Source organism: Staurois parvus, unplaced genomic scaffold (assembly GCF_062004578.1).
Source record: "Staurois parvus isolate SC_StPar_1 unplaced genomic scaffold, SC_StPar_1.0 ptg000133l, whole genome shotgun sequence".
Taxonomy (NCBI): Eukaryota; Metazoa; Chordata; class Amphibia; order Anura; family Ranidae; genus Staurois; species Staurois parvus.
In genome coordinates this window covers 13,838,179-13,863,171 of record NW_028317929.1, presented here as the reverse complement: position 1 = coordinate 13,863,171, position 24,993 = coordinate 13,838,179, and the positions used below count along the sequence as shown (strand labels likewise).

Genomic DNA, 24,993 nt, shown 5'->3' with positions numbered 1-24,993 from the left:
GCGCATGCGCGCTCGGCCCGCACCGTTCTTATGAATGGGAGGGAAGAGCCCGGCGCGCCTGCGCGCTCCCCTCCTTTCCTTCCTCACCGGTCTTATGAATGGGGGTGGGCGCGGGGTGGCTGGCGCGTGCGCACAAGTTGAGTTTTTTTTTTATGAATGGGGACCGGAAGCTAACCTGCTGCGCTCATTGCAAAGCGAGCTGTTCTTTTATGAATGGAAGACAGCTGAATAAACCGCGCGTGTACTGTGAGCCCTGGAGGGAAAGAGGGAGGGGGAGGAGGAGGGGGAAGGGAAGCTTCTAGTCACATCCAACTATATGGAAAGCAGATGAGCCCATCCGGCCTTCTATTAATATAGCCGGCGCTGCATCACTGAGCACATTAGAGGGGCTGCTGAGCACACACTGCAAACCTCCATTCCTCCTGTGATAGATGGCCAGCCTGTACTAGAGAAAGCACGGGGAGGGGGGGGGGGGCACAATCACAGAGCAAATGCTTGTGGTCCCCTGGGATTGCCACTTCATCCCTTTAAAACCGACCACATATTAGTGACACAGGTTCTGGGGCTGATTCCGGTGGTCAGTAAACTCACCTGTGCCTTATCTGCATCAACCGCATTCCTGCCGCCCTATTGCAGAAATATTATATACGTGATCTTGCATTCCCAACTAGCCTCATGCGTGCCGCCATTTGTGGCCTCGGCTGTCAATCACTGGGTCACAGCCAGTGATTACTCACCGGCACCCCGTGGTTTCCCATTGCCCAACGAATAAAATTCAAAATATTAACAATAATATATAGAGCCATTTGTAACTCTGCCCCAAATTACATCACCAATCTTGTCTCCAAATATCACACAAACTGTACTCTATGCTCCTCGCACAACCGCCTGCTCTCTAGCTCCCTAGTCTCCTCCCTTGCTCGTCTCCAGGACTTCTCCAGAGCCTCCCCCATCCTCTGGAACTCTCTACCCCAATCTATCCATCTATCGCCCAATCTGCCCACTTTTAGGCAATCTCTGAAAACCTATCTCTTCAGGGAAGCCTATCCTGCCCTCAGATAATAATGAAATCTTCTATTTCCCCTATCAGTCCATCCCCCGCAGTTATTACCTTTTGTATCACTAGCCCCTTACTCTTAGATTGTAAGCTCCAAGGAGCAGGGCCCTCCTAACCCTCTTGTATTGAACTGTATTGTCTCCCTTTATATTGTAAAGTGCTGAGCAAACTGTTGGCGCTATATAAATCCTGTATAATAATAATAATATTACCGACGGGGGAGAGAACTATATGTAAACAATACAGATCTCTCCCCTGTCAGCTCCAGCACACTGCTTTGTATGGCTCTGCACAGCCATACAAAGCAGTGTGCTTACAGTAAACCACACTGACACATCCCCCCATAGTGAAACACACAGAGCATACAGTTAACCCTTTGATCGCCCCTTATGTTAACTGCTTCCTGCCCAGTGCCATTACTACAGTGTCAGTGCTTTCTATTAGCACTGATCACTGTATTGGTGTCACTGGGGATGTCAGTGACCCCAAGTCAGTTCCCCCCAGTGTCAGAATGCCCACTGCAGTCCTACAATAAGTCGCTGCCATAACTAGTAAAAAAAAAAAAAATTCCAGTATCTATACTGCCATTTGTAAACACTATAACTTTCACGTAAACCAATTAATTTTCATGTATTGGGAATTTGTAAGCAAAGACATGTCGCAAAATACATTTTGGCCTAAATTTATGACGAAATTTGATTGTTTCAATTTTTTTAATAATTTGCATGAAATGAGATGTGTTTTTTCACATATTGATTTAGTGGGTTGGTTCATTTTGTATATATGTTACATGTACATGCATTTTGATACTTTATGTGGGGTAGATTTTTTGAAACATTTGGAGCACCTATAGTAGTCCTATCATTGGATTACTCACGATCACATGAAAATTGGACATTCTGTCCTGATTGGTGTGAGTGTTGTGTGGTTTGTTTTCTATGCACATACACTGCATTTAGGCATCATCAGCTTATGCATGTTCCTTTTTTCACTTGTATAGTTGGCATTTATCACATGCACTATAATATCACTTTATTTGTGTATTCATTTTATTTGTTTTATTGCATTTATGAGTTTATTTTTTACAGGTTTAGGGTTTATTCATAGGTAGCAGCGCCATATCATTTCCTTTTTCATTATTTGATTTATCATCTGGTATATGATTGGATGTTGGCAGCTTCATTTGATCTTCTTAGTATAGGCTTAGTAGCTCAGGAGGTTTACACTTTTTATATGGTAACACTTGGTGATTGCATTTAAACAAACTTTATATTGGGAGATGACAGGTAAAATGCTAAGTTAATTTTTTTTCTTTTAATTTGCAGACAAAATAATGAGATTTGTGTGTGATATTTATTTGGTAATGAGGATATGAGTTTGATGTGACGAATCTCACAGCTATAAAGCCAGCCCTCCCATAGGGATTCTCAGCACAGCACTCCTGAATCCTCCTCATCTAAGCTCTAATGACTGTGTACAGCCAGGAAACAATCTACATACAATATGTCTGTATTTATATATGGACAGGGCCAGGGGATCTCCTCTCCTGTGTCTGACTGGCTGTCACACCCCTTTGTCTGCCCATTCCCATTCACTTGCTAGTTTCCATACTGTTCTCTATGGCATTTTTTATAAGGATTTAACTACGCATGAAATTTTGAATCACATAGCAACAGCTTAACCTCCTCTTGACAACTGCCTCACTGGCAGTATGTGGTCTTCATTGTAGGGGGTTAATCTCATGCTACTTAGTGATTATACAATTCACACGGAGTTAACCCTTTGCTTGGTTATTTTCATAGTGTTATTTATTATTGTTTAATGTATATGTAAACCCAACACTAAAATATTATATAACATGTGGAATGTTAATGTCTCTTTAAAAGTTTTGTCTTTTTATTCTGTAGCTTGTATTAATGTAAAGCTGAGCTCTGGGAAAAATATTTTTTGGATTTTTGCTATGTACCTCTAGTGAGGTGTGTCCTCTGTGCGGATGGCTGATGCAAGTTCTTTTCATTCAGCCTCAACAGTACAGTAAGCGCCCAACTTTTGGCATTGAGAATTGCAATTCCGGCTCTCATATACACAATATTGCCAAACGTATTGCAACACTCCTTCAAATCATTGGATTCAGGTGTCCCAATCACCTCCATGGCCACAGGTTTAGAAAATCAAGCACCTAGGCATGCAGACTGCTTCTACAAACATTTGTGAAAGAATGGGTCGCTCTCAGGAGCTCAGTGAATCCAAGTGTGATACCATGCTAGGTTGCCACCTGTGCAATAAGTCCATCCGTTAAATTTCCTTACTACTAAATATTCCAAGGTCAACTGTTGGTGGTATTATAACAAAGGTGAAGCAACTGGCAAAAACAGCAACTCAGCCACAAAGTGGTAGGCTACGTAAAATGACAGAGCGGGGTCAGAGCATGCTGAAGCACACAGTGCGCAGAAGTTGCCAGCTGTCTGCAGAGTCAATAGCTAAAGACCTCCAAAGTTCGTGTGGCCTTCAGATTAGCACAACAGTGCGTAGAGAGCTTCATGGAATGGGTTTCTATGGCCGAGCAGCGGCATCCAAGCCTTACATCACCAAGTGCAATGCAGATCGTTGGATGCAGTGGTGTAAAGCACACCACCACTGGACTCTAGAGCAGAGGAGATGTGTTCTCTGAAATGACTAATCACATTTCCGTTTGGCAATCCAATGGATGTGTCTGGGTTTGGTGGTTGCCAGGAGAATGGTTTCATTGTGCCAAGTGTAAAGTTTGGTGGAGGGGGGATTATAGTGTGGGACTGTTTTTCAGGAGTTGGGCTTGGCCCCTTAGTTCCAGTGAAGGGAACTCTTAAGGCGTCAGCATTCCAAGACATTTTGGACAATTTCATGCTCCCAACTTTGTGGGAAGAGTTTGGGGATAGCTCCTTCTTGTTCCAATATGATTGCGCACCAGTGCACAAAGCAAGGTCCATAAAGACATGAATGAGCGAGTTTGGGGTGAAGGAACTTGACTGGCCTGCACAGAGTCCTGACCTCAACCCAATAGAACACCTTTGGGTTGAATTAGAGTGGAGACTGTGAGCCAGGCCTTCTTGTCCGACATCAGTGGCTGACCTCACAAATGCGCTTCTGGAAAAATGGTCAAACATTCCCATAGACACCCTCCTAAACCTTGTGGACAGCCTTCCCAGAAGAGTTGAAGCTGTTATAGCTACAAAGGGTGGGCCAACTCAATATTGAACACTATGGACTAAGACTGGGATGCCATTAAAGTTCATGTGTGGGTAAAGGCAGGCGTCCCAATACTTTTGGCAATATAGTGTAGCTCATAGGCATAGTTGAGGCCTCGCACACACTGGACATTTAGCCATGTCTCCTAAACGCTTTTTCTTCTGGGAGCAGCGATTTGGCAAAAAAACACTTGTAAACACATATAATGTGTTTAGGCACGTCAAATGCTTGGTTATTAATTAATTTCATTGGCCATGTGTGCATGGATACATAGGCCAACATGCAGGGGTGATTAGAGGCAGGAATAAAAAACACCAGACGCCCCTAACTGCAGCGTTAAAAATGTCCAGTGTGCATGAGGCCTTACACTTGCAGTTTGGAGGGGTGGAAAAAACAGGTTTAAGTTTTGATGCTCATCCTAAGCTATACAGGCTTGTGGGTACACAAAAATACAGCGACGAATATTACGACACCCTGTCAGATTCAGCGGGCAGTACCGAACACGAACCATTCAACTGTATGGGGCTGCACAGTGCAGCAGGCTTTTAGGGGTTAAAACAGGCATAAGGGAGGCAACATATCGCCTCCTTACTACCTGATAAACACCCTCTAAAAAGCAATCCACTATTCAGAGGGCAACACTTGTGTGAATCCCCCATCCATAAATGTCTTGTTTTCTTTTCATTGAGTACGAGGTGTTCTGTGACTGGAAAAGGGGAGATCATAACATTCATCTCCTCCAACCACAGAACACCTTGTATTTAGTAAACCCAGTGAAGGGACTATCCTCAGGTGATACACAAGATGAAACAAATCCTCCTCCATCAAGCTGTATCTGTCTATCTGCAGGCTTCTCTTCTCTACATCTGTTCAAAGTGAATTTATAAGCGTGTCTGAGAGTTTAGATAAAAGGGGGCGGACAGCTGAAGTTACACTCCGCAGAGTTCAGTGAGGAGAGCTATGACAGCTGATTGGAGAGAGAGAGACCCACCCCCCTCCACTCAGCTCACAGGAACAGAGCTGAGTCTGTCGGTCTGCTGGAGGCCCCTCCCCTGTCACCATTTTTCTCTTGGTGTCAGGAAAAAATGTCAGAAGTTTATGCTAATAGAAGAGGAACAAAGCAGTAGACAAAAATGAAATTTAGTTCTTTTAATTGAAACAAGTACATACTATAGAGAGATATGCTTTGTTCATATTTCATGTCTGAGGTTTACAAACACTATAATTGTATCCTGTGTGCACACTCTAGAGGGATAACATTGAAGTAAGTAGTGTGCATGTCGGAAGGAGATGACCATCACTACTGTACATTACAAATACGTAGGTTGCAGCAAAATCATTTACAAACTGACAGCTGAAGTCTATGTATTGTGTACTTTAAATTGTTATTGGGTACATGACATGAATACAGTATTTTCTCTATAGAGTCTTTAACTGCTTGCCCGCTGCCCTATAGCAGAAATACTGCTACAGGGCGGCACGGCTGTGCAAAATCACGTATATATACATGATTTTGCAATTCCATGTATGGGGGCACATGCGTGCCCTATCCGCGCCGTCGTTGGTGGCTTCAGCTGTTGATCACCGGGTCCCGGCTGGAGATTCCCTGCCGGCACCCGGCAATTGCCAAGTATCACGGACAGGAAAGAGGTCTGTGTGTAAACAATTCAGATCTCTCCCCTGTCAGCTCCTGCACACTGCTTTGTAGTGCTCTGCATAGCCGAACAATATAAAGCAATATGCTGACACAGTACAACACACACATACACAATAGTAAATCACACACACAACCCACATAGTAAAACACACACAGCTCACAGTTAACCCTTTCATCGCCTCAGATGTTAACCCTTTCCTGCCCAGTGTCATTACTACAGTGTCAGTGCTTTTTATTAGCACTGATCACTGTATTAGTGTCACTGGGAATGTCAGTGACAGTTAATCAGTTCTCCCCCAGTGTCAGAATGCTCATCACAGTCCCACTATAAGTCGCTGATCGCTGCCATTACTAGTATAATAAAAATAAAAATCCCAGTATATATACCGCCATTTAAAAACATCATTCTTGTGAGTTAGTATGGTGTATTTTGTACATACATGTCTTTGTAAAGTGGGTGAATGAAATTAAAAAACACCAATGTAAATTTATAAAAAATATAAATAAGTGAAATATGTGCAAATCTATATACTTGTGTGTGTAATATGAATAAATATTAATTAAATGAATAAATAAATAAATATAGTAAGTGGGTCGCCTACACCATACACATACTCAAACAAGTGTGTCACTATAATCAAAATCAAATACAAACGTGTCGCGCTCCACTAATATGATTAAATGAGAAATATGCACAAAAGAATATATACATAAAATTAATAAATATAATTTTAAATAATTTTAAATTACATATGTGAGTCTAACTTTAGTTTGCGATCCTACTAAAGCTGCATGATTATTTCAAAACAATTTTGTTGTGTCTTCCACTAGTGAGAAATATGAAAAAAGTCCACAAAAACTTTAACTTGTGTGCTCCTTCACCAGTGTGCACTCTTCTGACTTATATGACCAAACCTTTAAGTGAGGTAAAAAAACAACTTGTGTTCCTTTAAATGGACTTGAAGATGAGTGTATATATGTATCCCTGTCCCAGATGGATGGATGAGTGGAGTATTTCCCTTTTTCCAGCAGTGGGTCTCGCTGTTTCCTATAGACCTATTTCCTGGAGTCAGATGGATGTATGGAGTTATCCCTCTTTCCTCTAGGGGGTCTCTTCACTCCTTTCTGATTTATCTCTCCATATGCATAAGTGCCATGTAATTAAAGAGAAAAATATAGTGCCTTATCTATTTTGAAAAGTATTTATTAAGCAAAATATAGTGCACTCACATGATATAAATAATAAAATCGCTTTTTATGTGCAATATTACAGGATCCTCTATGTGTGTGCCACACTCTTTATACTTTCTGTATATTTTCCTGTAAGCATCGTGATGTCAGAGCCCCTCCCCTACATGTTACGCCACCGGGTCATGTGGCTTCATCAGCGGAAAATGATTCCCTGTATATACCGCCATTTGTAGATGCTATAACTTTCATGTAAACCAATTCATTTACACATACTTGGATTTTGTTTTAGCAAAGACATGTAGCAGAATACATTTTGGCCTAAATTTATTGTGAAATTAGATTTTTTAATTTTTTTTTTACTGGACAATTTTTTTAGCAAAAAGTCAAAAATATTGTTTTTTTTTCTCAAAATTGTTGGCCTTTTTTTGTTTATAGCGCAATAAAATAAAAATTGCAGAGGCGATCAAATACCAAAGAAAGCTCTATTTGTGGGAAAAAAGAACATAAATTTCATTTGGATGCAGCAGTGCATGACCGCGCAGTTGTCAGTTAAAGTAACACAGCTCTGTATCGCATAAAATGGACGGGTCAGGAAGGGGGGTAAATCGTCTGGAGGACAAGTGGTTAATGTAAAGTTTTCATTTCTTTGAGTTGATTCATCTTTTCTAGCAATTGCAAACAATTGAAAGCTTAATTGTAATTTTCTTTTCAAATTATTATTGTTTTGATCCATTGTCGTGGGGGCCCATAGGCCAGTGCCTACTCTGCCCAAGTGGTAATCTGGCATTGCATGCAAGTCCTTGTTTAAGCACTCTGTCCCTCTACGCTTGAACTGTAGTCTTCATTTGATGCCCAAGATTAGTGAGCATATTAAAACACATTACATAAGCATGGCCTAGGTCACTTGCAGATAACCCACTACGAAAAACACCATGCCGCTATTGCTGAAATGTATGCACGTACTATAGGTCGGAAGTGGATGTAACTAGGATGCAAACGATCAAAAGTGTATGCAACAAAGGACAAAAAAGAGGTGAATGGGTATTTTGTTTGAAAAATAGCAATGTTTTATAATACCAATTTCTTTTTAGCAAGCCAAATATTATCAGGGTTTACATCAACTCTAGATTAATATGTGTGCCAAAAATCATGACAGACTGTTTTGTTTTTGTTTTTTTTTGTTTGTTTTTTACTCTTGTCTCTTTTAAGTTTATTTTGTGTTTACTTGGCCAATGATGTTCCATGTTCATAACCTATACCTCACAGGATTGGCACCTCTTGTAGCCAATTTGATCTAAGTGGCAACATTTTGACTGCTCTCAAAAGCTGGCCATAAACTAGTAGAATTTTATTTGAAATTTTTTGTGTTAAGAACATTTGTTCTATTTTCTAATCATAAATTGTTTGTTTTCAACTGCAGGATTAGAAAACTTGAAAGAGCAGGATGAAAAGTTTTTCTAAAATGAATGAATTTCTAACAGCATATGTGGTATACGTTTGGGAAAGTCTGTTCGTTCCAAAATGAATGTATAGGCAAATTAAATTTTAAAGCTGAATTCTGGAATTCTGGGCACATAAACTCCACGTTAACCATTTGCCTACCGAGCACCCCTACCCCCTTCCTGCCCAGGCCAGTTTTAGACAAAAGTTGCCTATCCCCGACTTCAGCTTTGAAGTACTATCAATTTGTCAAATCATTGAATATACTGAGAATTTTTGTACGAATATATATAAGAACGTTTGTTTGAAAATCTACTAGTGTATGGCCAGCTTTATATCTTTCATTATGACAGTTGTGTAGTGTGACCCACTGGTTTTCTATGTCATTTGCATGAGAAAACAAACACTAGCACTTCATCTTTTCTAATGCTTGTCTTCATGGTAAATAAGCCAAACATGGATCAACCATACCATTAGGGTAACAATTACTTTGGATGTGTTTTTTAAAAGTTTGACAAAATTTAGACCCTCTGTCAAATTCTATTCTGTGGAGTTGTCAACATAGCAAGTGGTGAGGGTAAACTATTCAATGGGGACACCATTGCATCACACGAGTGACAGCTAAGATTGGAACTGCACTCAGTTTATGGATATTTCCCCCAATTGACTTGCATCTCTTTCAGGACAGGAAGTGAAGGGAAGAAGGTAAAGCTCCCCAGCAGGACACAGGCAGCAAAAAAAAAAGAAAAACCTGATAGGGGTTTTAACCCTTCTCTGCTCTATCCTAAATGGAAAAACAGTTTTGGCTAGAACTCTTATAGATTTGGTCTTGTGACAAAAAGGGCAAATCTGGAAAACATTGAACCTTGAGATATATTAGAGGTTTGGCTGGTTAAAGCATAATATACAGTATTTGATGATTTAATAGTAGTTATGCCAAGCACATAAATGGAACTCAGTGGGAAAATCTTCTCACCCAGAATTCATTTATAAAAGAGGGAAGATTACAGTTTTTAACAATGTGTAATACACGGTAAAGGTGGACTCCAGGCAAACGGCTTAACACACATTTGAAATACAATGTTCATATGGGAATTGTTTTGCCTACCTGAGCATTTGTGCCTGTCCATTCAGTCCTGAGATTTACACAGCCATGTCAGATAGTTGTGGTATGTTGGTGACCTGACTTTACTGCAGATACGCAATACAGCCTGATCTCATAGAAACATAAACAGAAAAGTGACGGCAGAAAAAGAATGAGTGGTCTATCAAGTCTGCCCGAAATCCATCTCCACCCAGCCCTCAGCCTGTGATTAGACAGTTAAGAACTAAAAGCAGAGGGATGGACTTATTCTTCTGCTCACTCCGCTCTCTCCTCCTGCCAGAGTGTTTCCTGTTAGCACATGTGCATACAGCACTCTTGATTGGTCCTTATTTCTGGCACTTTTTTCTATCCTGATTGCTGGTGTACATGGGATGGCCAGGTCAGATTCATGTGCTCACATTGATTGAATTTAAAATACATTGATTTATTTTCTAATGCGTATAAAAGTGCATTCATATTTATTGTTTTTTTTCTATTCCTATCTGGCTGGAGCTCAGCTTTACACATGTTACCCATAAAGAAAAAGCTGCAGTTCACATTCAGTAATACGTGACTTTCTTGGATATTATTAACTGCTGATACGGTTTATTTTTCCTGCAGTTGAAGACAAAGCTTGCTGACTCGATGTATATATTTGGAGACCTAAGACAGCTTTGGCTCCCACATTTCTTTAATAATATGTTTTGTTGATTAAACTTGGAATCACATAATTTATGTGAATGATTCAGTGGGGACTGTGTCTCTGAAACCCCCTCCTTTAATAGTGGTCTGACTGCTTTGTTTGCAGCGTCTGCGATAACAGGAATTACTTACTTTGTTGTTATGCACGTATAATTTATTATTCAATTTTATTGAGACTGACCAGTTGGCTGAATGTTGGCCTAGATGAGACGTGGATTTCATGACTATGTACAGCTAGGAGACTGGATATTGTCAGTCATACGCTATTAGCAGTTACTTTAGGTACTGTAGGTACACAAGTGTTTTGCTTACTCTTATGCACACCAACAGCTTTTCGGTCAAGGCTTCTGATCGGGAGCCAACGGGAAGGCTTCTGATCATGTGACCACTGTGACAGCCAATCACAACGCTCACATGATACAGAAGCCACACTGCCTCCAAGGAATTAAAGTCCACTCAAAGGGCTGCTGGGAGGCAGCATTAAGGGGTTAATAAAGGTAGCCAATGATGGGCAAATATCTCCCCAAGAAAAAAGTTTGCGTTGATATCTGTCTTTGAATAAGACATCCAGTGATGATCTAATGAAGCGAAACTCAAGAAATGTATTTATTTTTTTAACATACAGTACATTGGTCCAGCTTGGTTACACCTAATTCAGATCTCACATATGTGGGGGTTCAGGGAATGCAGAAATTCACTGTACTAGCCTTTGTAGCCATTACATAGAGTCAGTGGAGGCCTTTTGTATGTGCTGCTCAGGCAATTGCCCACCTCTATATTGAACACAGGAGGTCACTGGCTTGGCACCTCTGCCATTTAGAGAACATCTGGTATTTTTTTCAATGAATACTAGGTGTATAATGATTTGATGCAGAGGAAATCTTGACACCATCTGGCCTTCCTTTTACACCTCTGCAATCTGAGATCACCTTCTATTCATTGAAAATAGACATTCTCTGAATGGTGGAGGTGCCGAGTGAGCGCCCCCCCCCCCCTTCCTGTGTTCAATATACAAAAGGACAAGTCACTTGAGGGCAACTGGAAGAGACCAGCGTTGACTGTATATAACAAAGGCTTCTACAATTAACTTTTGCTTCCCCTGTGTACCGTCAGATAGGAAGAATAAGATGTAACTAAGCTGGACCAATGTAAGTTTAATTTCAAAAAAATACCTTGCTATCTGGGCTTGTGAGTAAGAAGCTAGCTGGTAGCAGAGGCAATAACACCAAAGAACTTACTAGCTGTGTACTCTGAGGTAATTATGATTACTGTTCTATGTTTTTTAATGTTTTCACCCAAGAATTACGCAACTTTTCACACAAGATTCATGCCAAAAAATGAATGGATCTTGGGTGAAAATATTAACAAATAGACTCTATAGTGTGCCGGGCTAAAAGGAACCAAAATGTCCACTAAAATACTCCACTGCTTTTAAAAGAAGATATTCCCATATTATAACTTCTGTATTATATCCAAACAATTTAAAGATGGTGAGAAGAAATGTGCAAATAATTCCTTTATGCTAACCCCCTGTACACTTGGAACCACTGATTTATTACTTAAATATAGCATTGTTATCCAACTTGCATACAGGTTTCTTTGAGGTTACTTGCTTTGGTTTAAAATGTGTTGGTTTTAGTCTAAGAGAGGCTATCGCACAACAACTTTCAGTCTAGTTAGAAATCTTTTTTCCTTTACATCAGTGATCTCCAAAATGTGGCCCTTTGCTTGCTTTTATCTGGCCTTCAGGGCACTGTTCCTCCCACTGTCAACAGTGTTGCTGACATCGACAATAGGGCACTATTACTCCCTCTGACACCAATGATGGGGCACTATTCCTTCCACTGATACCATCAATGGGGCACTATTCCCTCACTGACACCAATGATGGGGCACTATTTCTCCCACTGACACCATCAATGGGGCACTATTCCTCCCACTGACACCAACGATGGGGAACTATTCCTCCCACTGACACCAATGATGGGGCACTATTTCTCCCACTGACACCATCAATGGGGCACTATTTCTCCCACTGACACCATTGATGGGGCACTACTCCTCTCATTGATAGCAATGATGGGGCACTATTCCTTCAATTGATACCAATGATGGGGCACTTTTCCTCCCATTGATACCAATAGTGGCACTATTACTCCCCCTAACTCCAATGATGGGGCATTGTTTACTCTCACTGATTCCAGAATATTTATATTTTCCCACTGGCCACAGTCTGCCCCCTCTAAAGTTTGAGGGACAGTAAACTGGCCCTTTGTTTAGAAAGTTTGGAGACTCCTGCTTTACATATAGTGGTCTGATGTGTACTGTGATTAACTGTATGTAATGTACAGTGCATAGTAGCCAAAATAGCAAATAGGTGGGCTTTACATTTCTTTGCCCATTTTAAAGAGACATTTCACCCATTATGCTAAGAAGACAGCAGCTACAGATTCTGTTTCTACCAACTTTTAGTACATACATACATACCAGGCCAATAAGTCCAGTGTTGTTTTTCTACACCTGGACATCTTCACAGGTCTCTTGGATTTTGGAGCAAATTGTGACTTCCCCATGACTGGGCATGAAGAGGGCAGAGTGAGCTGATGTCCTCTTGCCTAGGTGAGGAATAAGGAGTGGGAGCAAGTACCTGTTAGAAAAGGTACTTGCCACCTCCCCCCCACCCAAAAAAAATATCCACATATGCAAAAGGAAGGGGGTAGATCGGTTTCCTTGATGGGAAAAATGTAAATGAAATTCTGTATTTATTTAAATTATTTATTTTACAAGTAAACATTTAATACCTGGTATACTTAAAGCAGAGTTCCAGCCCCTCTCCCAAAAATGAAAAGACAGCAGCTTTAAATAATGTAGCTGCTGACTTTTAATATTAGGCCACTTACCTCTACAGGGATCCAGCAGTGTCCTCACCCCGAGCCGATTCTTCATCAGCTATTGGGTGCTGGCGCTGCCATCTTGACCAAGGGAAACTGGCAGTGAGGCCGTGTGGCGTCATGGACAGTCTCCTACTGTGCATGCGCAAAGCGAGCTGTGCTTTGTGAATGGGCCGCAGTCTTCTGGGACCAGTGAAGTGTCACAGAGGGTTGCAGGGGGAAGAAGGAGGGGCGACACTTGTGGTTCAGTTCGCCACAGCGAACTGAGCCAGAAATGGAAGCAGGTACCAGGTACCGGCTCTCTCCTCCCGCACAAAAGTTGCCAAATGTGGCATGGGATAATGCCATCATTGTATCTAATTGCAGACATGTTAACAACGTAAATGGTGCATTCTTTGTCAATCGGTGGAAATGTAAAGATTGTTTGACCTCTGTGAACCCTCCAACTTGACAACTGTATTTAACCACTTGCCTACCAGGCACTTATACCCCCTTCCTTACCAGGCCAATTTTCAGCTTTCAGCGCTGCCGCACTTTGATTGACAATTGCGCGGTCATGCAACATTGTACCCATATGAAATTTTGATCATTTTTTTCTCACAAATAGAGCTTTCTTTTGGTGGTATTTAATCGCCACTGGGCGCTTTACTTTTTGCGCTATAAATTAAAAAATGTGCAAAAAATTTGAAAAAAAAAAAGTTTATTTGTTTCTTTTATAAAATTTTTCAAACAGGTATTTTTTCTCCTTCACTGATTTGCGTTGATGAGGCGGCACTGATGGGCACTGATAGGCGGCACTGATGGGCACTGATAGGCAGCACTAAAGGGCACTGATAGGCAGTACTAATGAGGTGGCACGGATAGGCGGCACTGATAGACAGCACTAATTAGGGGTCACGGATAGGCGGCACTGATATGCAGCACTGATAGGCGGCACTGATAGGTGACACTGATGATGGGTACTGATAGACGGCACTGACTGGCATCACTTCTGGGCACTGACTGGCACAACCCCTGGGCACTGACTGGTGGCACTGACTGGCAGCACTGCTGGGCTGCACTGGTGGGTGGCACTGGTGGGCAGCACTGGTGGGTGGGCACAGGTGGGTGGCACTGGTGGGCACAGGTGGGTGGCACTGGTGGGCACAGGTGGGTGGGCACAGGTGGGTGGCACTGCTGGGCACATGTAGGTGGCACTTCTGGGCACAGGTAGGTGGCACTGCAGAGTGGCACAGGTGGGTGCACTGCTGGGCACAGGTGGGGGCACTGCTGGGCACAGGTGGGGGCACTGCTGGGAACGGGTGGGCGGGGCTAGTGGGCGCACTGCTGGGCGGAACTTGCGGGTGTCACTGCTGGGCACCGATCATCAGGGCACTGATCATCAGTGCCCTGATGATCGGTGCCGATCCCCGCTCTGACAACTGCCGGTTCTCGGCAGTACTTTCCTCACGATCTGACAGCGTGAGGAAAGTGCAGCCGAGAACCGGCACTTGCATTTCCCTGTGACCAGCATGTCATTGGACACCGCTGATCACGTGGTAAAAGGCCGGTGGGATCGGCCTTTCACCACATCACGTGATCAACTGTGTCCGTAGGACACAGCGATCACGGAGATCGCCAGGTGCGCGCCCCCTGGGGCGCGCAGGAGAGCGCGTTCTGGGAGGACGTCATATGACGTCCACTCAGAACTGGCCGGCCGCGGTGAAGCCGTCATTCGGCTATGCGCGGTCGGCAAGAAGTTAAAGAAAAATCTTTCTTTTTGTTGCTTGTTCTTCCAGGGTTACATTTTAACACGTACATGTGCTGCAGATTTTTTCTAAATGTTTCTGTACTGTACCACTACTAATGTTTAGAAAATTGATCATTTGGGGTCAAAAAATCCAACATGATGGTTTGTTTTTTGACATAAAACTTTGCAATTCAATAATTGAAATAGCCCATTAATGTTTCAAAAGTGAAAAATGTTTTAAATGATTTTCTAACTGTGTATGACCAGTATAAGTGGAGGAGAAAAGGCTTCCCTGAAGAGATTATTTTTCAGTGATCGCCTAAAGTTAAACAGAGTGGAGGATAGCCGGAGAGATTGGGATAGAGAGTTACAGAGGATGGGACAAGCTCTGGAGAAATCCTAGAAGCAAGATTGAGAGGAAGTTATGAGAGCTAGAGAACAAAAGGACCAAAGAGGACTGCTGGGTGATACTTTGAGACTTATGCAGGCCATAGATGGGTCAAAAATCAGCCGATTTTTCGGGCGAAAAAAAAATCAGCCGATTTTCGCACCGTTAATGGGTTAATTGATCGGCTGTTTTTCTGGATTTTGGCACTTTTTTAATAGGTAAAGTTGGAAAAAAATCAGCCGATATTTTTACAGATAAAAAATCTGTGCATGAGCCGTGACCTGCAAGACAAAGAAGAAGAAGAATTCCAGTCCGCTATTATATTTGACATGAAAAAGTATTGCGGTTGCAACAATGTATCTATTTGTATCCGAATAAAACCATCTGTATCGGAAATGGATACAAATAAATACAATGTTGCAACCGCTATACTTTTTAATGTCAAATATAATAATGGAGCTCTCTGCAGGGACAGAAGTAATTAAATGCCAGCCATAGACGGAATGAAAATCGTCCGTTTTTTTTAACGTTGGTGGTAACGTCGGCCTATTAAACGACCGATTTTCGTTTTTTTTTTTTTTAAACGGTCAGTTTTCAACCCATCTATGGCCTGCATAAGTTGGTGATGTAGCTTGGGGCAGAGTTGTGGATAGCTTTGACCTCCTTAAAGATTTCTAAGGTATGGAGGAGGGCTATGGCTAATGCCACCTGCTGTGCTTGCTAACAATGTTTTCTCTGTTGATTAAGGACAGCTGGCAACCCTACAATAACTTGTATAACAGCAAAAAGCTCAACGTTCCTATGAAATAGTGCCTTTTACCTAAACATTTAACTATGTCAAAATGTAAGACACATTGAGGGTTTTAATGACATTTCAGGTTAGGAGTGGTTGACCGTCGGAGGTCTGATTCAGTCCAGCCTGTGCACAAGACCTTCAGCACTACATAGCTTGTAGGAACTGGGGTATGAATTGGGTTGTATTATGTCAATGTTAACATATATCTAATCACAAATAGGAAGCAAATCACGTTTGGTTTGTTGAAGGTCAGTTATGAGGCCAAAGTGATAAGCTGTGTTGTGTTCTATGAGCAAAAGCATTTACCTTTACAAGCATTTATGTAGACTTTTGGGATTTATTTCTAAAGATCTGCAGAATATTTTGTTTTTTAATGAGATCCTTCGGTGAATTTGCTGCTAAATTTCACTCTCAGCCAGACGTGGAAATTTGCAATGTGGAAGTGAGGTACGATAATATGGTGAAAACATACAATTTTGTGAAGAAAAAAAAAGAGTCACAAAAAAAAATGCAAAAAAAGTAAAAAAAAATTAACTCAACCTGAGAAAAACTTCTCCATTAAACCTCATTCCAACCATTGTAGAGATGAAAAATACGTCCGCACATCTGATAAAATCACCTTTATTTGGAAATATACACATTAGACACTCTACAATGTACAAAAGAGGGAACATAGCACTACACAGCACTACACTACACAACGTAGCAGCTAACATGTTTCACGCTGCCATCAGCTCTTAACCTCCCTGGCGGTATTCCCAAGTGTAGCTCGGGGTAAAGTTTCAGCACCACACGTGGTAACCCCGAGCTACACTCGGGAATACCTTGCAGCGTTGCTCCTCGATCTCTTCTTCACTTACCTTGTCCCGCAATGTCCCCCCTGCAGTGTCCCCTGTAATGTCCTCTGGCGGATGCCGGCATCTGTCTTCTGGGTTCCGTTCCCCGCAACGCCGGGACGTACAGGGGACGGAACTGGCGGGAAAATTGAAAGTTGTAAAAGTGACATTCACTAAATACACTAAAATCACATGGTATCAAACCATTTCACATACATTTTGTCCCTAGTGCTTTGTCCTGTGCCCTGCCTGCATTTTTACTGTTCTTTCTGCCTGGAAACTGAGAAATGTCCATGGCATCCAAAAAGCGTCCCTTTAGGTCAAAAGCAGTTTCAGACCAGCTAGAGAACAGCGATAGTAAATCAGAACCACTTGCAGAATTGAGTGATAATGATCTGTGGGGCAATTCGTCATCAGACACTGAAAAAGATTTTGCGACTTTGCTAAGTGATGTGCGAACTTGGCGCTATATTTAAAATGTCAGTGTTTTTGGTTTGATTATATTATTTAATTAAATTTACTATTATTATATTATTACTTTTTATGATTATTTATTAACCTATAATTTATGATTTCATGTTTCAAATTTTAACATACCCGGGATGTTTACTAGACTCTTGTTAGGACAGATTTCATTGAGTTATTCCTAAAAATTACAGGCCTACAATAAAAAAAAACATATTTCCATGTAAAAAATGTACCGCTTTGAGCACAGAAATATGGACATAATCAGACCGCTAGGGAGGTTACTCTACATTGTGGAGTGTCTATTTTGAATATGTCCAAATAAAGGTGATTTTATCGGATATGTGGCCGATTGCATTTTTCTTCTCTACTATGATGCCTGCTATAAACAGGGCCAGCACCCGCTAGTGTGCAGTGGAGGTGATACAGGTGGAGACCAGCCTTAAGCATTGATTACTTTTTATTCATTTGAACTCATTCCAACCATGTTTTTTTTTACAGTGGGAAAGAATCTGTTTTTATGTCTGTTTTTTACTGTATTGAAGATTCCCTCCTTCCCTTCTGCCTGTACAAAAATGGGGCATGTGGTCGTCACCAGGACAGGAAGGCACACAGAGCAGTAAGTATCCAAAGTTGTAACCCCTACCCACTTGGCCAAAAATGCACTTTATATTTGTCTATTCTGACATGACATGATGGGGGATCGCTTCAATAGGGATATAGAAAGAAAACATTAACAGAGACTAACCCTATACAAAGATACATATTTGCCAGCACACCATGGATGTGATCACATGTCTGAGGAAGGGCTCTTGCAAGGCTCTGAAACATTGCACTTTCTTTTGTGATATGATCTTTTTGCAATAAAAACCTTTTTTGGACCATACTGCAGATCCATGGCGTGCTGGCGAATATGCATGTTTGCTTATGATGTTTCCAGTCCCAGCTGGTACAGCACCCTCCATTAATGAACCATACTTCCAGGAATGTGTGCAAGGAGAATATAGATAAAGATTAACCCTATACTAGGGCTCATTCTAGAAAAAAATATTTTGGCTTAAAGGTTTAGGTTATCAAATTCATTTCCCAAAATCCTGCACAGAGGTTAAGCTAAAATTACAGGCATCCCCTGTATTAAAAGTTTCATATTCAGTGAGATACTTTCAAAGACATGTACAGTATAGTGACAGCAAAAGTTGCTCCATTTAAGATAGCCATACATGGCTATATTTCTCTCTCTCAGCCCCATGAGCTAAACCGTAGGAATTGCTTGATTTTCCCATCCATGCCAACTATGTGAATGGAGGAATCTCCACATGCCAGCTATTGTAATTAGACAGTCAGCACGTGTAGCCACCTTACTACCTGAACAGTGACTGCTTCTGATTGGAGGCAGTCATTGTTTAATCGACAACTTTCCACCCAGTTCTTTCAATTTTGTAGTTGAAGTTTATGGTGCTGACAGGGCCACTCACAGATCCAATTTTAGCTGATTAAGCAAAAATAAGGTAAAATTTAAGCCATGTATGGCTAGTATTAGCATTTTGTTTTTGGAAAGGTCAGAGTAAGGCACTGAAATGAAGGATGTGCACTAGTCTTCAAAAATCCTTGCCATGTATATAGTTCCAAATAAAGCTGAACGTTACCCATAACAACTTGATAAAAATAATGTTCTTAAAGCGGAGTTCCGCCTGAAAAAAAAAAATAAAAGTCAGCAGCTACAAAAACTGGCACCTGGCTGTGGCAGTTTGCAGCTTTACAGCCGGGTGCCCAATGCACCCGCGAGAAGCGCTGTGCTTTGTGAATGGCCCCATAGTCTTATGGGACCTGTCACGTGTCCCAGAAGACTACGGGGAGGGAGGGAGGACAACTTCCGCTTCTGATCACCTAGGCGATTGCAGTGGAATTCGAAACGGGTACCTGTCAAATTCGGGTACCCGCTCCCTCCCTCGCTTCCCTAAGGTGCAAATCCTTAATGGGAAGCAGGGAACAATGGCTTATTGTAGAGCTTCCCTTTTGGGTGGAACTCCGCTTTAAGGAAGGAACATACATTGCAAATTTAGTGTGTGCTGTAAATTGTCTCCAGCATTGCATCTGTTTCTTCTTGCTGGAGGCTGCCATTTTACCGAAGACCAGAGTCCCTGAGCAGCAGTAATCTTTAGGCTGTCAGCAGGTCGGCCTCTACAAATTCAGCACAGTGCCAAAAAATAAAGAGCAACCGAGCATGTGCACAGCAGGGTGAGACAGTGTATTACTGGATTTTGACAGCAGAACAGTATAGACACTTATTTTTAATGTTTTACATAGCTATTCCGGCAAATAGGGCCAGCATAAAGTGATCTAGCAGGGGTTAATGTTCTGACTAAAGTTCCACTTTAAGAAGACAGAACTTTGTTTAATGAGAGTGGTTTTAAGTAGTCTAGTGGCTCAGATTAAGAACACAATCTGCAGTATTAGTAGAAAATATTGGGGTGGACACCAGCAAAGTAAAGTCCCAAAGGGAAATGTAGTATGGTTGGCAGCTAGTCTCTGATTGATTTCAGAGGTAATTGCATATAAAAACAGTATTTTGCACCATTACCAATGCCAAACAAACTCTTGCTAACCCATTTCAAATAGGAATTCTGATATGTTAAAGTATTTTTGTGACTGTAAAGCATTCATATTTTTACAATTTTCTCTTTCTAATCCTTTTCTTGCCTTCAGCTGTTGTAATCAACAGTTTGTGTCAGACGCTGGAGAGCTAAACCACCTGACAATTTCTTATACAGTATATGTTAAGTATCTGTACTTAAGACCCTGAGTGTGCACACATCTGCTGTCCATATTGCGAGAGGGTCCTATTCTCCCTGTTGGATTTTTTTATATAATGGAAAATGCAGCCTGGAGAACTGGAACAAAGATGGTCCAACCCCCAGGTGGACATGAACAGACAGAAATTATGGCACAAAGATCTTACTGTTGGAATAGCCAAGACCTATAAAAGCCAGAGGTTGTTTCAGCCAACCAGACTATAGATAACCAAAATAACTTTTTCTGGACTGGCCCCTTTGATGGAAGAACATTAGTTTGTGCTTTGAACTTGAACACTTCTGCTTTTATTTGGATGTGAAGACTAGGCCCAGATCCTACCTTTAGATGACTCTTTGCCTATGGAGGTGCAAGATACTTTATTATTACTGTAGACTGATATGGTACCATATCTAAGGGTTAAAACAACAACTGCTGCAAAAAAAAAAATGATGGTGCTGCTAATATCATTTAAGCATAAGTTACTTATACTAAGGTTACATATATTAAAGATAATGGTCAAAGTGAGCTTTAAGTGAACCTGTACTTTGCCCGTGCTGGGTAAAGCATACATGTACTAAGATGCCTATTCCATTTTCCCTATATATGTTCACCTTCCCTTCGCTCTCCTCTCATTCTATTCAGCCACCTGGATTGAAGGAACATACCTTTCTGAAGTAACTGAGCACTCTGGGATCCCTTGAACCAAGGACACTCAATTTTCTAAAGTTGGCTTCAGATGACTTTTCCAAACTTGTGGCTTTGACATATCATTGACATTTTAATAAGGCACTACTAGAGTTGGGGGCATACAAGAGCCATGACATTGGAGGTGAAATTGCAAGACCCAGGTTTTGAAAAATTAACTGATTCTCAAACCATCTTCTGAAAAACCCTGTTTGACTGTACTAGACACAAATGTAAAGTTAAATGTAATATTTGTAATAAGGTGATATTTGGGTACATCTTGTTTTGTAGTAGGGAAAAAAATCACATCCATAAAATCACTTACTTGAAGAAAGTTTGCCCAAAATATTCAGTATTTGTGTTTTCAAAAAATCAGTATCTTCTAATTTGACCTCTCTGCTGGATAGTCTAAAAGGAAAGGATTGTGGATGTGTCTGAGTGGTTTTAACTAGAACAAATATTTCAAGGGCAGCCTAGATCTATAGCACAGCACTGTGTGTTCCTGACAGGGAAGAGGTTAATGTAACATGCTCTGGAGGTTAAGCCATTACACAATAGATCAATACAAGCACCTTTCTAACACTTCCGAGCCTGAACTACATTCCTGCTCTGTTCCGGAAGCAAAACAGCCAAGATTAACTCCTGGCAATATGTACTTTCCAGCTCTGACAGCTTGGGCCAAAACTGACTGATTACATTTTTTATTTTAATATAAACCAGCATTCACAGTACAGATCCAGTGGGACATAAACTGTTATGAAGATACTGTATGTACCATACCCCATTAATTCTAAGAAGCAGGGCATTTATTTTCTGTGTAATTTATGCATTGAATCCACATATGTAGTTTGACAAAACTGGCATTGACAATTGGAAGAGTGTAGCTACATCTGTGTCTAGTTTTAAAATAAGCTGCTAGGGCATTTCAGGGCACATGATACATCTTTTTATCGTTGTAGGCTTCTAGCTATCATTGATTGCGGTCATTATATTTAAGAGAAAACTTGAAATTAATTACACATTGCTAATAGAGTAAGGGTTTTACCATAATCGGTCCTCCTCAAATTCGTTGACATGGCTAGGGAAATGTTATTTTGGTGCATTTAGACCACAGTGGTAAAAAAAAATGCATGTGGACAATGATTGTATGTGGGCACCCTAACTGACACATAATGAAAATCACAAGACCAAAGTGACAGCAACACATGGCTAAGTATTTTGCGCTGCTTAAAAAACACATTTTTTTAAAAAAGCATAACAGCTCATACTTGGAAGCCCAAATGAATATGCTTGGCTGTGGGGCATTCACATGGGCACAGCTGGGAAACCTTTTGACAAGTTGCCAGGTGATCTATGCAGTAATATCTCACTAGATCAAGGACAAGTGAGTTATGCCGGACATAGTTGGATCAAATCCATCTATGGGCAGGCTTATTGTATCCAAGTGAATCCATCAACTTGGGTACAATAAGCATGTATGGAACAACCCTCTTTTTATGGGATTTTTATGACACAAACAAAGCAGATAGGACCATCAGATTAGTAAAAGTTTAAAACTTTATTTCACAGAAAATGTTTAACATTTGCATAGACATACATAATATGGCGGTTATACATTACATATCTGTTACAACTGATGCATGAGCAAGAAAGGTGGATTACGAATCATGATAGGACACACCTGGGTACAATCAGCATGTTGGATTTTTAGCATGCGATTATTGTCAGTGGCTATAGTCACTAGCAGTAATCACTGTGTTCTCCTGGCAAGGACAGCTCCCCACCCCGTTGGGAGAATACAATGGCTCCGTGGGAGGGACTATGGTTGCAGGAAAGAAAATCGAATAGACTATGGCCTGCCTAAGACTTGGAAGGGCAGTACTCTGATATAAGTGTACCTGTACTAAAGGTGATCTTACACTTTAAATACTGTGCTATTCATCTTGCTACATAGTATGTAGAGATAGCCTATTTTGGGCAACTTCAACATACCCTAAGGCCTCATGCACAGTGAGCGTTTCCCCTGCTCTTTGGAACACTTTTTCTTCTGGAGCATTAAAAAAAATGCCATGAAGCCACATTTTGCAAATGCATTTAGGCTCCTCACGCTTTTGGATGTTCATTCATTCCATTGGCCAGGATATTAATTCATTCATTGAAATTAATGAATGCTCAAGCACTAATTGCGCCTATTGTGATTTTTTTTCTTTGCTTCTAAATGCCTGTAAATGTCTATGTGTACATGGACACATAGGCTAACATGTTGGAGTGTTTAGAGGCAGAATAAAAGTCAAATGCTTTAAGGCCTGGTTCACACCAATGCAGTTTGTGTTTTGTCCCTTTTGTAGTGCATTTTGCATTTTTTTTCCACGCACACTTTTGCCGCATTTTTAATGCTTTTTTTTGGGCCAACTTGTTGTTGGGCAGATTGAAAATGCGAAACACATCAAAAACGCACTACATGTGTTTTCTGCAGCATTGTTATTGAAGTCAATTGAACCAAAATGCTATGTTTTGCTTTTAAAAAAGTCCCTAACCCTTTCCAAAAATGCATTGGCTCAAAAAGCATAGATGTGAACATGTCCCATGGAAAATCATGTTAAATAGACTATAGTGCATTTCTGCAAAAAGCACTAAAAAACACATTGGTGTGAATGAGCCTTAAAAGCGGCATTTGTGATGCCGAGTGTGCATGAGCCTAAATGATCTCTCTATGAAATGTATCTAAAAACTAAATTCATTTTTTCAATCAAGTGCAAAGAAATTAGAGTTTTCAATCAAGTGCAAAGAAAATTGATTTTTTGCTTGCACATAATTAAATGATTGAAGCGAACATAAATTCACCTTATTTTAAGTCAAGAAGAGCCTTAACTTTGCTGAGTGAACAGTCTATACTCCTTTAGTAAAACAACCTCCCCGCTGATTCCTTTACTAAATCAACCCCTACCAGTTAACCTCCTTAGCGGTATTCCCGAGTGTAGCTCGGGGTAAAATGTCAGTACCAAAAGCGGTAACCCCGAGCTACACTCGGGTTTACAATGCGGCGTTGCTCAGGGAGTCCCTGCAGCACTTACCTTGTGCATCGCACCCACGATGCGTCCCCTGCAGCATCCCCAGCTATCTCCTCCGGCCGATGCCGGCATCCGGCTTCTGTGTTCCGGTCCCTGTGACGTCGGGACGTACGGGCGCCGGAACCGGCAGCAAATTTGAAATTTTTTAAAAATGTCATTTTTTAAAAAATGACTATTACATAGTAAAACATTGCTGTTTCAGTGCATTTCACATACATTTTGTCCCTACTGCTTTGTCCTGTGCCCTGCCTGCATTTTGATCTGTTCTTTCTGCCTGGAAACTTAGAAAAGTCCATGGCGTCCAAAAAGCGTCCCTTTACGCCAAAAGCGGTTTTAGACCAGCTAGAGAACAGCGATAGTAAATCAGAACCACTTGCAGAATTGAGTGATAATGATTCGTGGGGAAATTCGTCATCAGACACTGAAAACGATTTTGCGACTTTGCTCAGCGATGTGCGAATTTGCCTCTGTATTTCAAATTTCAGTGGTTTTGGTTTGATTATATTATTGAATTAAATTTATAATTATTATATTATTATTTTTTATGATTATTTATTAAATTATAATTTATGATTTTGTGTTTCAAATTTTATCCTCCCCGGGATGTTTACTAGACTCTTGTTCGTACAGATTTCAGTGAGTTATTCCTAAAAATTACAGCCTGCAATAAAAAACTACATATTTCCATGTAAAAAATGTACCGCTTTCAGCACAAAAAAATCAGAAATATTCAGACCGCCGAGGAGGTTAAAGCTTTAGCTCATTTTAGTTGATGCTTTATTTCTATCAACATTGAAGGAGAATGCAGTTGACCAATATCCATGCCTGAAAATCCATAAAATCTGGCCACTAGGCAGATGCCTCAAGGTTTTGTCTGAACAAGTTTAGAATCATGCAATCACACTTGGCAAAGATCTACCTATGGCTTTTAATTTTTGGATTTCATGGCTAAATATGTGTTCAATAAAAGCAGTCTGGAGAATA

The 24,993-nt window shown here is 40.9% G+C and overlaps 1 long non-coding RNA gene across 1 annotated transcript; it reads left to right on the top strand.

Annotated features, from left to right (window-relative positions):
• Positions 1-143: 143 nt before the first annotated feature.
• On the top strand, positions 144-24,469 carry LOC149466067 (uncharacterized). The gene is made up of 3 exons (XR_016312177.1): positions 144-246; positions 17,963-18,080; positions 20,897-24,469. It is a non-coding gene; the product is annotated as an uncharacterized LOC149466067 (long non-coding RNA).
• The last annotated feature ends 524 nt before the right edge of the window (positions 24,470-24,993 follow it).